The sequence below is a fragment of the Theropithecus gelada genome, chromosome 3 (genome assembly GCF_003255815.1).
Source record: "Theropithecus gelada isolate Dixy chromosome 3, Tgel_1.0, whole genome shotgun sequence".
NCBI lineage: Eukaryota > Metazoa > Chordata > Mammalia > Primates > Cercopithecidae > Theropithecus > Theropithecus gelada.
Window position 1 is genome coordinate 124,226,802 of NC_037670.1, and position 15,078 is coordinate 124,241,879.

Consider the following 15,078-nt stretch of genomic DNA (forward strand, 5'->3'; position numbering starts at 1 on the left):
GCTTTGTCCTTTCCCATTTGACATCTATTACCTGTCTCTTGTTACCTGTCTCCTCTTAAAGTTTGTAATTTCCATTTTTAAATGTTCTTTCATATCTACAATGTCTTATTTTGTTATATTTTAAATTCTGGCAAGAATCTTACTTCTCAGCAGGTTTTGTCTGTGTCACTTAATGTGCTTTCATTTGAACCTGTTTTGATCCTCATCTTCAGTTTTTCATGAATGCCACGATTTTATTTTTCTTATCCATATTTCATTCTCCTAGAATAATGACTAGGAAGATATTTCTTTTATGTGGCTTGTGGGTAGCAGGTGGCTTTTCTGAGTTCTCATATCAAGGATTCTGCTTCTGTAGCAATAGGAAATGGTGGTTTTTAAATGTATGAAATCATTATTTAGTGGAGGTGCAGTTTGCTTTTATTTTCATATTATATTCCGTTCCAGTAGGCTGTTTGTCATCAACTGCTTCTTTTCCTCTATTTAAAACCAGCTGCTGACTCCAAATGCAACTGCTGCTACAGAAGTCACACACTATCAGATAATTGACAGTCCTCATGGGACCCCACAGGACATATTTTTGTAAAGATTAATAAAGGTTAAAGATATGTTACAGCCACAGAGAGAAAGTGCAGACATTTGTAGAGGAGCATGACTTATCAATGCTGCCCTGTGGGGTCCTATCTCAGTCACATAGAATGTGGTTCGTCTTTGGTTTATGAGCCACCAAGGTAAATATAAGATATTTTGGTTTCGTACTTGCTTCGACAGCACATATACTAGAACTGGAATTATATAGAGAAGATTAGCATGTCTTCTGCACAAGAGTGACATGAAAATTTATGAAGCATTCCATATTTTTCAGGTTTCAAAATATCATAGTACCCCCAAAATATGCGCAACTGTTATGCATCTTTTTTTTTTCAAAAAAGATATCTGATTTCATCTGTGAGTTCATGAGCTTCACTCATGCCAAGGTACAAATTTGTTGAGGAGTCTTTTACACCACACCAATCACTTAGGTAAAACCTAGGCTTTATGACTTGTTAAACCATGTATAACTGTCAATCTATACATTTTCACTAAGCAGTATAGATAACAAGCTAGTACAGCATGTCTCCAGGCGAATTTCAGACTTCATGCTGCACATTATACATAGACAGCTAGTTTATTTAATTTCCTTCTTGTTCAAAGGTCAATATTTGACTTCCAGGCTTCCTCAGAGACAAGCTTAAAATGACCCAAACCAGCAGCAAGTCATCCCAATCTGTAACTCTCTTTAAAGATACTTTGCCAAAACCACCTTTCCAAGCCTCTTCTTTGTCTTCCCGTTGACTGTGCTATGTAGTCTTCTAAGCCCAACAAGGCTGTCGATAGTTTCTACTCTGGATGTGGCTCTCTGTTTCTGGAGGTGAACTCTTGATAATGTTTCCTGGATTTCACCACTGCTGCCTACTACTCACACATTATACAGCTCCCTCCAGACTCACATGCAAGTGTGGGCTCTGGTAGTCTTAGTTGCTTAGTCCTTCTTTTACCCATAAATTGCAATTTATATCTTCTGTTCTCTATGTGGCAAATGTACGTTATTGATGTTTTAAGTTAACTGTTCTTTAAATCTTTATGGTATTTTGGAGAAGGTGTGGAAAGACTGTGATCCATAGAAACTTCATTATCCTAAGGTAACTTGGAACTACCGACCTTGGCCTTTAACTATCAGGGCTAATTTGACCTCAAAGGCATAAGAAATATTCTTTTCTGCTTTATTTTTCCATTTAGGAGTGTTATATGTGGTTTTTTTATCCTGCTTTCCTCAGGTCTTTTCAAGCTGGTTCAGAAAAATTCAAAATGTAAACTGCTTCCCTAACTGTTTCCTTTTGATCACTTTTCAAGTGGTGCCAGCGCTCAGCTGCATCATTTGGTTCTCATTCTTTTTTTTCAGGTACTTTCAGTATCTGAAATTAATTTTCCTAAAATGTTCTTCTAGATTGTACATTGGATTTTTCCCATGGAATGACATAAGAATTCAACAAATTCTGTTCCGACCAAAAGCATCCATTAATTAAACAAATGATGACACTCTCACCTTCCTAAGTGGTATTCCATGCAGATGTTACCTCCCATCAGATCAGCATCTAATCCAAATCTGTTCTCAGTGCAGTAGTGACCTCCCTGACTTCTGTAATGACTACTCATATCCTTCTTCTGGAAACTTAACATTGTGAATTCTCCAGACCTCTCCCCTTATAATGCTTGCCATATTTGTTTATCTTCATGCAACAGCTCTGTCAATTTAAAACTCAGTGAAAACATTCCATGTCTATTGATGAAGACTCTATTTCTAAAATATGTCCAGATTTTATGAAACTCTCTAGCTATTGATCCTAGTTTTCCAAGGGAGTTATCCCAGTGGCTTGTCTCTGGTTCATTGGCTTCCTGTTTTCAAACTGCCTCTCAAGTCATCCAAGTGTGGACGCTAAGGTCTTCCCATTTTTATCTTCTTGAAATGGTGGTCTGTTAACCCATCATAAAAACATATCTTTTCCCTAACTCCAACCTTAATAATACATAGGGCTGTGAATATCTCCATTTCTCTTTTATATACATCTAGGCTGTCCCACCAAATAGCAGTACTTATCCTAAGTAAATCCTCATCCTTAGACATGTCTTTCATTATAATCTTCTTTATTTCTTTTACTACTTTGGTATTAATTATGACAAAATACTCTGATTTTAAAAAGTGACCTTGTTCTTCCTTAAGAAATTATGTCTTATAAAAAAATATAGGTATAAGCTTTTAAATTTTTCTTCTTAGCATTATAATAATTACATAACTTTTTTTCCTGTACCTCAACTCAAGAACTTTACTTATCCAATATATTATGAGGACCAAAAGGCCTCTTTAGCTGTTCACTGATTAAAATTTTATCTGTCTTGTGGTTGAACCTATGGTCTGTATGAAATTCACAATGATCAAAATTTATGTGAAGCCAGTTTGAGATAATGAGGAATGTGGAGGAATAACTATAGGAATTTTAGGACAAACTTCATAATTTAAGAAGTAAAGCAAGTCACATTCACCCCTTGGCCTTGGATACAGTTTAAATCAAGATAAAGAGAAATAAGTTTGGTGCCACATGCTCATATGGAGCTCTTAAAAATGAAAGACAGTGTAGAAATCCCATTACTCTGTTAATTCCCCAGCCTGTGTCCTGGCCAGGAAATACAGTAATGAGAGCAATGTGCCTTTGACTCACCAAGTGAAGGAGCTTTGTAATGAAATGCTATCTATTTGGTTGACTTGTTTCTTGCTTTGCCATGAGTCTTAACTTTTCACTGTGGGGATCTATAATACCTTGAGAAATGAAATTATTTCTTCTAAAGTACTTTAGAGAGTACCTCCGAACCTTAGCATCTATGAAAGACTGGAAATCTCAGAAAGTGTAAATAGGTCTTGATTATTAAAATTAATCTTTGTTTGTTTGAACTTCAAATGCAGTTTCAGTATCTTACCTGAGAATGCCACCAAAGCCTTGCTTAATTCTAGAAACATGGTAGACTATGTCTGCTAAGATTTGTCTTTGAGGCTGCTATTCTTCTGACATTCACTTCTGGTGAAACCATCTGACATGGCTGCACAGAAGGCTTGGTGTCCCCAGATATAGTTTTGGTCCCTAATTCTTGGGTTCACATTGAAGGCTTCCTAAACCACAAGATTGTAAGGGATTTTTGTCGCTGCCATTTCTCAAGCACCGGGAACAGTGATTGGCATATATTAGATGCTCTATGAATAACTAAATTGGGAGGTCAATGGTCATTCATTGTCTCTCTGAAATGAAAATCAACGTATCCCCTAATAAATTGTTAATTTTCATTGAATAAACCGAGACGGGCGGATCACGAGGTCAGGAGATCGAGACCATCCTGGCTAACCTGGTGAAACCCTGTCTCTGCTAAAAAATACAAAAAACTAGCCGGGGGAGGTGGCGGGCGCCTGTGGTCCCACCTGCTCGGGAGGCTGAGGCAGGAGAATGGCATAAACTCGGGAGGCAGAGCTTGCAGTGAGCTGAGATCCGGCCACTGCACTCCAGCCTGGGTGACAGAGCGAGACTCCATCTCAAAAAAAAAAAAAGAAAGAAAAAAAAAGAATACCTTTGTATTGTGATTGAATTTGACTTAATAATGCCTGGGCTATATATGAAGAATGACCTTTAAAAATAACCTGATGACTCTCAGCCTGTCATCATCTCACTAAACAGGTTAGTTTCTTTTCTCATAAGAAAAATTAGTGAGTGGGGTAAAGTACACAAGCAGGGGATACTTCTATTCCTTTATAGGTAATGGAGAACATGTCCTCAGCCCTCTTTGGAAGATAAAGAATCAAGGAATAAATATGTCCTCTACAGTCAGGAACATAATTAAATTTTCACATAGACCTGTCACATGCAGTTGTTTGGGGTTTGAAGCATCATTGAGAATTAAGGCAATAAAATAATGAATACTCTGATATTTGACCTCTGCATTTCAGCCAAAGAAGAGTAATACAAATCTGATTAAGCAAAATTTTTGATAACAGCGTTATAGCACTATTTTCTATTTTTATAAAGGATCACTTAAGACAGGTTATAAACAGCTTTGCAAAAAGCCCCAGATTAGGTTTACTATGCTATATTTTACTATGGTTAATGCTAGAGCTTCAAAGGTTAATAGCTGGAAATTTTAACTTTGACAGAAAACCCCTTAACAACAACAACAACAACAAAACAGTACAAAGCAAAGATGATTTTTCTCATGCTTTTTTCACAATCGAGGCTATATTAGGAAATGAATAGTTAAGAGAATGTAGTGTGTTGGTGTAATTTAAATTTGTATATGATTTCAAACAGCTCTTTTATTTTCTTTATGTAGGGAATTTTAACTGGCAAAAAAGAAGACATGCGGGTGAAGGAAAACATCATTTTTGACCTGCAAATGACCATATATTAAGTCCACTCTTAATTTTTGGTTATGGAAAGTAAATAAAGTATACACAAAGTAATATGCTCAATCTTAGACAGCCTGTTAATGTCAACACAATAGCCTAGAGCACTCTTTTTTTCTGCCTTATGTCTCAGCCCACTCATGGCTCTTCCTTCTGTTTCAGTCATGATCCATCATTTCATTGATTTTCTTTCCTTTTTCTTTTCTTTATTTTCTTTTTCTTTCTTGTTTTTTATAGAGTCTGGGGTGCAGGGTGCAATCACTGCTCATTGCAGCCTCAACCTCTGAGGCTCAAGTAATCTTCCCACCTTAGCCTTTGGAGTAGCTGGTACTACAAGCATGCACCACCACACTTGGTCGATTTTTTTTTGTATTTTTTGTAGAGACGGGGTTTCACCATGTTGCCCAGGCTGGTCTTGAATTCCTGAGCTCAATTGATCCACCAGCCTGGGCCTCCCAAAGTTCTGGCATTACTGGCATGAGCCACAGTGCCTGACCATTTCATCCATTTTCTTTACAGTTCCCTTAAGTCATTTATCATTATTTTCCTATCCCAACTTCCAAGCAGTCAATACCCTGAATACATTCATTGCATTTTACTAGTGCTGAGATCCAAGCTGAGTGATACATTTAGATCATGCAGAAGTTGTCTCCCCTCACTCCTGACACATTTGACCACAAATGATCACTGAGACCTGTCCATTAAAACTTTCAGATCCCACTCAATGTTTTTCAGTTCTTTCTATTCCCACCACCACCTCAACATACAGGCCCTAATTAAATTTCAAACTTATAGCAAATTTCAAACATATACAAAATTATAGAGAATGGTGTAGTGAAGTCCCTAGTCACCAATCTGTCAGTTTCAACAGTTATCATTAATGACTAATGTTTATCTCTATCTTCCATTATGTTAAAGTCAGTCTCAGACATTAATTTCACCCATAAATATTTCAGAAAATATTTATAAATATTTTAAACTCAAAAAATTATTCATAATACCATTGTTACACTTCAAAAATTACCAACAGTCCCTTAATACCATCAACTATTTAATCAGTGATATAGTTTCCCAATTGTCTAACATATTTGTGTTTGTTTTGGTTTACAGTTTGGTTGTTTGAAATGGGATACAAACAGGGGTCATGATTGTAATGGGGTGGTATGTTTCTAAAGTATAGTTTAATCCATAGGCTTTTTCCTTTGAATTTTCCTTTCTTACATCTGTAGTTCAGTACTGGTTTATATTTTGGAGCAGGGGATGGGACCATAAAGTGATGTTCAGCTCTAAGTGTGTACGTAATGAAACCACTGAGAACACTTATGCATTCTCTGGTTTTCCTTCCTTTTCTCTTTCCTTCCTTTGCTCCTTTTTTAAGCTTTTTAGTTTAGTCATAAAACCTGAATACTGAAAAAACCTTCACTACCATTTTTGCCAAAAGGTTGAGTATTTTAATCTAGTTACAATCCCAAAATGTGGCTTCCATAAATGCTTTTACAGGGTTTTCCAAACACTAAGTTCAAAGAGCAGAAGTTATTACATCCTTGAACTAGTAACAACACTTTTAAAATTTTGTGAATCTTAAAATAATCAGATGAAAATATTACATCAAAGTAAAGCAACCATATTATATGGAAGGTTATGAGGAGTGAATGTCCAAGAAACCTTAAAAGTGTGGCAAGTCAGTTACATATTTGAAATTAGACAAAACAAGAATTTGAGGACATCAAAAGAAACCCTAAAATCTGTGATGTGTGAGTACATCAAAGGTAAAGGATAAGTGAGTGCCCTTATTGGCAAATGTTCTTAGGTCTAAAAGGAAATAAAATCTTTGCTTAAAAAATTGATATTCCACTTTCAAATTGTTAGCATTCAGCAAATATTAACTAGTATTGATACAAATATATGTCTAGTATGTAATTATCCCAAATATATGACAAAAATGGAGTCTTCTAGAAATGTTGGAAAAAGTTCTGGCTGAAATGCGTAAAAAAATTGAAAAATGAAAAATTGAGCTAATTAAAAAATTAAAATGATAGAAAAAATACATTTAAAAAAGATTAAATTAATAAGTACTGGTTTAATCTTAGAGAGAGTGGGCTTAATCAAGAACCTATAGTCTGGATAGTATATGCCTCTACCATATAGCTTTCCTCCCCTCTACCAGGAGAGCCACAGTACATTCACTGAGAGCCACTAGTGCTCAGATACTGGTTTCTAAATGGCATTACCCCTTAAACAAAGATTAAGATCCTTAGTGAAATGTCTGATTGTAGATCTGAGGCAGGAAAACGGGAAAGTAAGTTGGAAGATCTTGTTCTAGAAAATAAGAAATCATTCAAACACTGATGGGACCATGCTAAAAATCACAATTTAGTGAAAAATAAAATAGTATCTGGATAAATGCAGACATGTCCCATGTTTCTGGACTAAGCACTCAAACTAATCTATACATTTTATGTAATTCTTATCAATATACCAAGATAATATTTAAATATAATTTGAATAGATGATTTATAGTTTACATGATATAAAAAATGAACACTTTGAAAGACAGAATTATAATATCTTGACCTGACAGGAACCAAAATACATCCTAAAACAACAGTATTTTGAATGATTTATAGCTCATAGAGAAATGAACAAACAAAATGAAACAAAATATCCAGAAACAAATGCTACAAATGGGAGTATTTAAATTAAAATTATTAAGCAATCAATTATATATGAGGAAAATATTATGCTACATTCCTACTTCATTCCATATAATAAATTCCAGATAGATTATTTATCTACAGGCCTTCCAAGAAAATGTAGAAGAATGTTTTCCAAATATGTTACCAAGAGAGCTTTGACAGATATAACTATATAACTATTAAATATCTTCATAAGAATAAAATAAAAATATTTTTGACATAACAAAAGGACTGAGATAAAATATTTTAGCATATATGTAATAAATATAATATATAGAACAAATATAAATTTAATTTTCATAATATATCATGAGCGCCTATAACAAGTAAAAAACAACAGCCCAGTAGAAAATGGCAAATGAAATCAACAGACAACTAATAGCCAATAATGCAAACTGTTCAATACTAATAATCAGTCATACAAGATTAAATTCTAATGGCTAATGACATTAGATGAGTAATCTGGTTAATAAGGTTCCTGGTAAGCAATTCAATGACATTTTAAGAAAATTATTTGTATATGTTTTGAGTGACAAATAAAACTATATATTTTTCATGTACAACATTTTTTGAAGTTCCTGTACATTGTGGAATGGCTAAATCGAGCCAATAAACATATGCATTACCTAAAATACTTATTTTTTATGGGGAGAACAATTGAAATCTACTCTCAGCAATTTTCAAAAATACAGTACATTGTTATTAACTATAGTCACCATGTTCTATAATATATTTCTTGAACTTATTCCTCCTATTTAATGAAAATTTTGTATCTTTTGGCCATCTCCCCATCTCCCTGTTCCCACCACTCCTCCCATCTGTAAGTGCCACAATTCTGTTCTTCACCTCTAGGAGTTCAATGGTTTTAGATTACACTTATAAGTGAGCTCATATTGTATTTGTTTTTCCATGTCTAGCTTATTTCATTTAATACAATATCCCCTAAGTTTGTCCTTGTTGTCACAAATGACAGAATTTCCATCTTTTTAAAGGCTGAATGGTGTTCCACTGTGTACATGTATCACATTATTTTGTCCATTGACTTTTTAATGGACACTTCCATATGTTGACTTTTGTGAGTAATGCTGCAATGAACGTAGCAGTGCAGATATCTCTTTGGGTTACCAATTGCATTTCCGTTGGATACAGACCCAGTAGTGGGATTGCTGGATCATATAGTGGTTCCATTTTTAATATTTTGAGGAACGATCATACTGTTTTTCATAATGGCTGTACAGGCATTAGGTACAGAGATATTGTGGGCTTGTTCCAAACAATTGCAATAAAGCAAACATTGCAATAAAGTGAGTTAAGCAAATATTTTTTCCCAGTGCATATAAAAGCTATGTTTACATTATACTGTGTATATAAAGTGTGCAATAACATTATTTCTAAAGACACAATATACATACCTTCATTTAAAAATACATTATTGCTAAAAAGAGCTAACAGTCACCTATATCTTCAGCAAGTTATAATCTTTTTCGCTAGTAGAGGGTCTTACCTTGATGTTGATGGCTGCTAACTAATGAGGGTGGTGGGTGCTGAAAGTTGGGGTGGCTGTCATAACGTCTTAAGACAAGAAAGTCTGCTGCATTGATTGATTCTTCCTTTTGCTTAAGATTTCTCTGTAGCATGAGATGCTGTTTGTTGGCATTTTTATCCACAGTAGAAGTTCCTTTACAGTTGGAGTTGATTCTCTCAAACCTTGCTGCTGCTCTATCAACTATGTTTATGTAATATTCTAAATCACTGGTTGTCATGTCAATAACATTTACTGTGTCCTCACCAGGGGTAGATTCCACCTCTAGGAGCCACTTTCTTTGCTCAACAGTAAGAAACAATTCCTCATTTGTTAAAGTTTTTCATGAGATTGCACCAATTCAGCCATCACTTCAGGCTCCACTCATAATTCTAGTTCTCTTGCTATTTCTCCCACATCTGCAGTGACTTCCACCACCGAAGTCTTGAGACTCCAAGTCATCTATGAGGATTGCAATTTTAACTTCTTCCAAACTCCGATTTTTTCATATTTTGACTTTCTCCCATGAATCACAAATGTCCTTAATGGTATCTAGAATATAAAACTCTTTCCAGAAGGTGGTTTGTTGTTTTTTTTTTTAAATATTTTTGAGATGGTGTCTCGCTCTATCGCCCAGGCTGGAGTGCAGCTGCACGATCTTGGCTCACTGCAAGCTCCGCCTCCTGGGTTCACGCCATTCTCCTGCCTCAGCCTCCTGAGTAGCTGGGACGCAGGTGCCCGCCACCACGCCTGGCTAATTTTTTTTGTATTTTTAGTAGAGACGGGGTTTCAGCATATTAGCCAGGATGGCCTTAATCTCCTGACCTCGTGATCCACCCGCCTCGGCCTCCCAAAGTGCTGGGATTACAGGCGTGAGCCACTGCGCCCGGCCTCCAGTAGGTTTGCAATTTGCTTTGCCCAGATCTATAAGAGGAATCCCTATCTATGGAAGCTATAGCCTTACAAAATGTATTTCTTACATAATAAGGCCTCAAAATTCAAATTACTCTTTAATCCACGGGCTGCTGAATGAATGTTTTAGCAGGCATGAACATAACATTAATTTCCTTATACATCTTCATCAGAGCTTTTTTTTAAAATTATACTTTATGTTCTAGGGTACATGTGCATAACGTGCAACTTTGTTACATATGTATACATGTGCCATGTTGATGTGCTGCACCCATTAACTCGTCATTTACATTAGGTATATCTCCTAATGCTATTCGTCCCCACTCCCCCCACCCCACGACAGGCCCCAATGTGTGATGTTCCCCATCCTGTGTCCAAGTGTTCTCATTGTTCAGTCCCCACCTATGAGTGAGAATATGCAGTGTTTGATTTTCTGTTCTTGTGGTAGTTCGATGATAATGATGGTTTCCAGCTGCATCCATGTCCCTACAAAGGACATGAACTCATCCTTTTTTATGGCTGCATAGTATTCCATGGTGTATATGTGCCACATTTTCTTAATCGAGTCTGTCATTGATGGACATTTGAGTTGGTTCCAAGTCTTTGCTATTGTGAATAGTGCCGCAATAAACATACGTGTGCATGTGTCTTTATAGCAGCATGATTTATAATTCTTTGGGTATATACTCAATATTGAAGAGACTCTTTTTTCCTCATTATGTGTTCTTGGCACCTTTCTCAAAAATAAATTAGCTGTAAATTCATGAATTTATTTCTGAGTTCTCTACTTTGTTATCTCTACTAAAAATACAAAATATGAGCCTCTATTCTCTATTGGTCTATATGTTTTGTTTTAAATGGCAATATCATGCTATTTTGACTGTTGTAGTTTTAGAATATATTTCGAAGTCAGGTAATGGGATGCCTCCCCAGCTTTGTTATTTTTGCTCAAGATTGGTTTGTCTATTCAGGGTCTTTTGTTTTTCCACACAAATTTTAGGATTGTTTTTGGAATTCTGTGAAAAATAGTTCAGTGATTATATTATAGAATCTATTTAATAAATGTTTTGCTACTGGTGAATATTACAAATTTGGAAAATAACATGTTTTTAATAAATGAATTTCTAATGTTAATGTGTTAGAAATAACATCAGTGAGATACAGTAATATGTAAACAATTGGGTACACTCAATTTAGATTTTTTAATATAATGACTATAAGATTCATGGCTAACCCAAAACACTTAAAGGTAAAATTAAGTGCTATTAATAATTATGTTGGACCAGTAGGCTATAATTCAAATTGTCTCAGCCAAACTGGGATGAATGCTTTAGAGTATGGTATCAAGAAAAAAAATCATAAAATTGGGCAACAGATGGGCCTAGTGTTAAATTGCTAGATTCATTTCTTTTTGTACAATATTCATTCTTAGATCACTAATTACTAAACATCTTACTTGGAATATAACATAAATTCAGTAATATTTTAAGAATGACTATGTGTGTATTAAATGAATTCTTCAATAATTCTCAGATTTAATTTTTGCGTTTATAAAACTGGGCTAGTAAAACCCGTAGGCTGAGGCTACTTTGTAGTGAATGAAATTGAATAATGCATGAAGAGTATATACTGACCAGAAATGTAGTTGAGGCTGAACTCACAGTGAATACTAAAACAGAGTATTCCCTTTTATCATCAAGAGAATCTCCCTCTGTCGTTTCATTCCCATTAATATATAAGTTTGAGCCAGCAGCTCCTATCTTGAAGATAATTCTTCCCATGATTCCATATATTCCATTTCTCTGCTCTTCTTCATAGAAAAATATCTACAATGAGTTGACTTCTCAGCCTGTGTCCAATTCCCTAATTCCCTTTGCCAGTTAGCCACCTGTCTGCAGGCCACACTCCACTTCTCAGGTCTCATATCTATGAATTCTCAGTAGCATCAAGTGATATTGAGGGTTTTTTTTGTGTGTAAGTCTTTTCTCTGCTTGGCTTCAGTGACAATGAATGCTCCTATTTTTTTCTTTTATCTCCAGTTCCACATCCCACTTTCCCTTATGGGCTTCTCTGCCTCACTTATAGATATTGGAGTGTTCTAAGCATCTGTTCTGGATGCTCTTCTCTTTCTTCCCTTAACATGATGTAATTCCAATAGTCGTGGGATTTTAAATATGTATGTGCTGATAAGTTCCCAAATTATGTCAATAGCCTTGAACTCTCCCTTGAGACACAGTACTCACATATTCAACTAACACTTGACATTTCTATGTATGCAATATTTAACTCAAGTATAGAATATTCAAAGTAGGACATTTTTCTACATCTTTAATATTTTTTTCTCTTAGTGTTTGCCATTATAAAAACACTACTGTTACACTTGTGTAAACAGTATCACAATTCAATGAAAAACTTAGGCTGCATGCTTGGGAGTTTTTCTTTATTCCTCATACCAAATCCATCATCAAATTCTAGAGAAACAACCTCCAGACTACAACCAAATCTTAGTTTTCTCCATATCCATACCACCAACTGGCCTAAACTACTCTTATTTCTCACCTAAGGTAATATAATATTTTCATAACTGGTGTACTTTCTTTCACTATATTCTTCCCATGCCTAGCCTCAACTCATTTGACACAGAGGAGCCAGGTTGTTCTTTATAAATATGTTCATATCAGTCCTCAGCTTAAAGTATCGCAAGTCCTCTCCATTGCACATATTCTTAAAATTCAATTCTTACTCTCTTGTAAATCTATACACAATTTTGCTTCAGTCTACATTTCCAGTCTCTTCTTGTAGTGCAATCCGCTCAGTAAACATATTCTATTCCTCCTATCTGCTTCTGTTCTTCAAATATACCAGAATTGTTCCTGGCTTATGGATTTTCCACATTTAACCTGCTGTCAGAAATACTCTTCTACTAGAGTATACGGCCGTCTCCAAATTGTCATTCAGGTCTCAGCTGAAATGCTCGCTCTGACTGTCAATCATTGTCCAATGCCTGTTCCTGACTTCCTGCTTTTTGTTCTTTTCGTGTAGTTGACTTAGAATCAGTGATGTAGATGTAAATATTTAACAACTGGTTCTTCAAATAAATAAATACAAGAGAAAAAAGCCATGGTGTAAATATTCTCATGATGGTTAGTTGTGCTTATCGACATGACTTTTTATGGCAGATTGGGAAGAGATGGACACAAACAGCTTTCACAGAGTGGAGCAAGCTAACTCCAGCACAGCACTGGACAATCTGTTAAGAATTTTGCTCATTTACCGTCTTGCTTTTTGTTTCATCCAAGACTAACTGTCAGTTAAAACATAAAGTTTGGGAATCTTTTACCAGATCTATGATGAGATGAACACAGAAAGGAGGGAATCAGAGGATGTTCTGATTTTGCAAAACCATAATATGCATTTATAATTCTATACATTTGTTTTCTACCTTAAAAGTTCTGTTCACCTATTATGAACAGTTTTAATGACAACAACAGTGATAACAGTCAATCTATAAGAAAGCACATTTATAAGATATAAGTACCTTTTTTCCCCTTTCTGGAGAAATAAATCTTGAATACATAGGGCAGACCAGAACTATTTCATCATTTCCATCAGATCAGGAAATGAAATTGTTCCTGTGCATGGCTCTTTCTTAAGCAGCATCCTGAAAACACTCTCAGCATCCTGTGTTTGATTTCAAAAAAATCAACACAAAATTCTCATACTTTCTACGGACAAGTCATTATATCTCTTTGCCAAGTATTTAACTGTCTTTCTTATTTTCCACATGACAGTAAAATGAGTTTGTTTTTCAGACACGAAGAAAATGATTCTCTAATTTAACACTTGTCTTTAAGCAAAAGCATGCCTTATTAAGATGATGCTGGCCATTTATTAGCTATAAGCTATAGCAATTTCAATTTAGAAAAATATGCTCAAATTGAATAAGGGAAAATTTTAGTTAACCACCAGGAAAAACTTAAAAATCAAGATAATAAAACATTGAAATTAGATGACTTAAATGCTCTATAGTTCATTCATACAAGAACTATTCCGATAGTACCATCTGTGTGTATAGTGCTGAGGTACATGGTAATTTGTTATGTTGCTTTACAGTTATGCATCGCTCAACAATAGGGATACATTCTGAAAAATGTGTCATTAAGTGATTTTGTCATTGTGAGCACATTATAGTGTGTAGTTACACAAACATAGGTGATACAGCCTACTACACACCTAGACTATATTGTACAGCCCAATGCTCCTAGGGCTACGAATCTGTACAGGATGTTACTGTGCTGAATACTGTAGGCAATTGTTAACACACTGGTAAATACTTGTGTATCTAAACATTAAAAATGCGAAGCAAAAGTGCAGTATTATAATCTTATGTGACCACTGTTGTATATGTGGTCTATCATTGACTGAAACATTGTAATGCAGAGCATGACTGTATTTACATCCTTGTATAATTTACCTGTGTTTACCTCTTCTTAAATCTGAACCTGTTAACTAAGCAAGGTTAATTAGAAAAAGCGGTAGAAGTTACACTTTACTAGTTCTCGGGGTTCTGGGTTTTGGCCTAGGCCAAAGGTTGGCAACATCCGTTTTTACACTTTGAGGTTAGTGTGCCATCATGCAAGTTCAACTACTCTGAGAATAGGATGCTGTAAGAAACCCAGCCTAGCCACATGGAGAGGTCTCATGAAAGAGAATTGAGGGCTTATTCAGCACTTCTAGCTGGGCTTTCACCCACCGGTTAGTATCCACTTGGCCACCATGCAAGTAAGGCCATCTAAGAGTTGAGACTGGCTTTGGTCAAGTTGGGTCAGCTTATGCCAGCTGATGAAGGAGAAACGAACTGTCCCCAATAAGCCCTGCTCAAGTTGCAGAATTGTGAGCAAATAAGTAAAATGATTGTTGTTTTAAGCTGCTAATTTTTGTTTGTTTGTTTGTTTTCAGTTGTAATCGTT

At 35.4% G+C, this 15,078-nt stretch overlaps 1 non-coding gene across 1 annotated transcript; it reads left to right on the forward strand.

Moving 5' to 3' along the window:
- Nucleotides 1–752: 752 nt before the first annotated feature.
- On the forward strand, nucleotides 753–859 carry LOC112621856. The gene has a single exon (XR_003118794.1). It is a non-coding gene; the product is annotated as a U6 spliceosomal RNA (small nuclear RNA).
- Nucleotides 860–15,078: the final 14,219 nt, after the last annotated feature.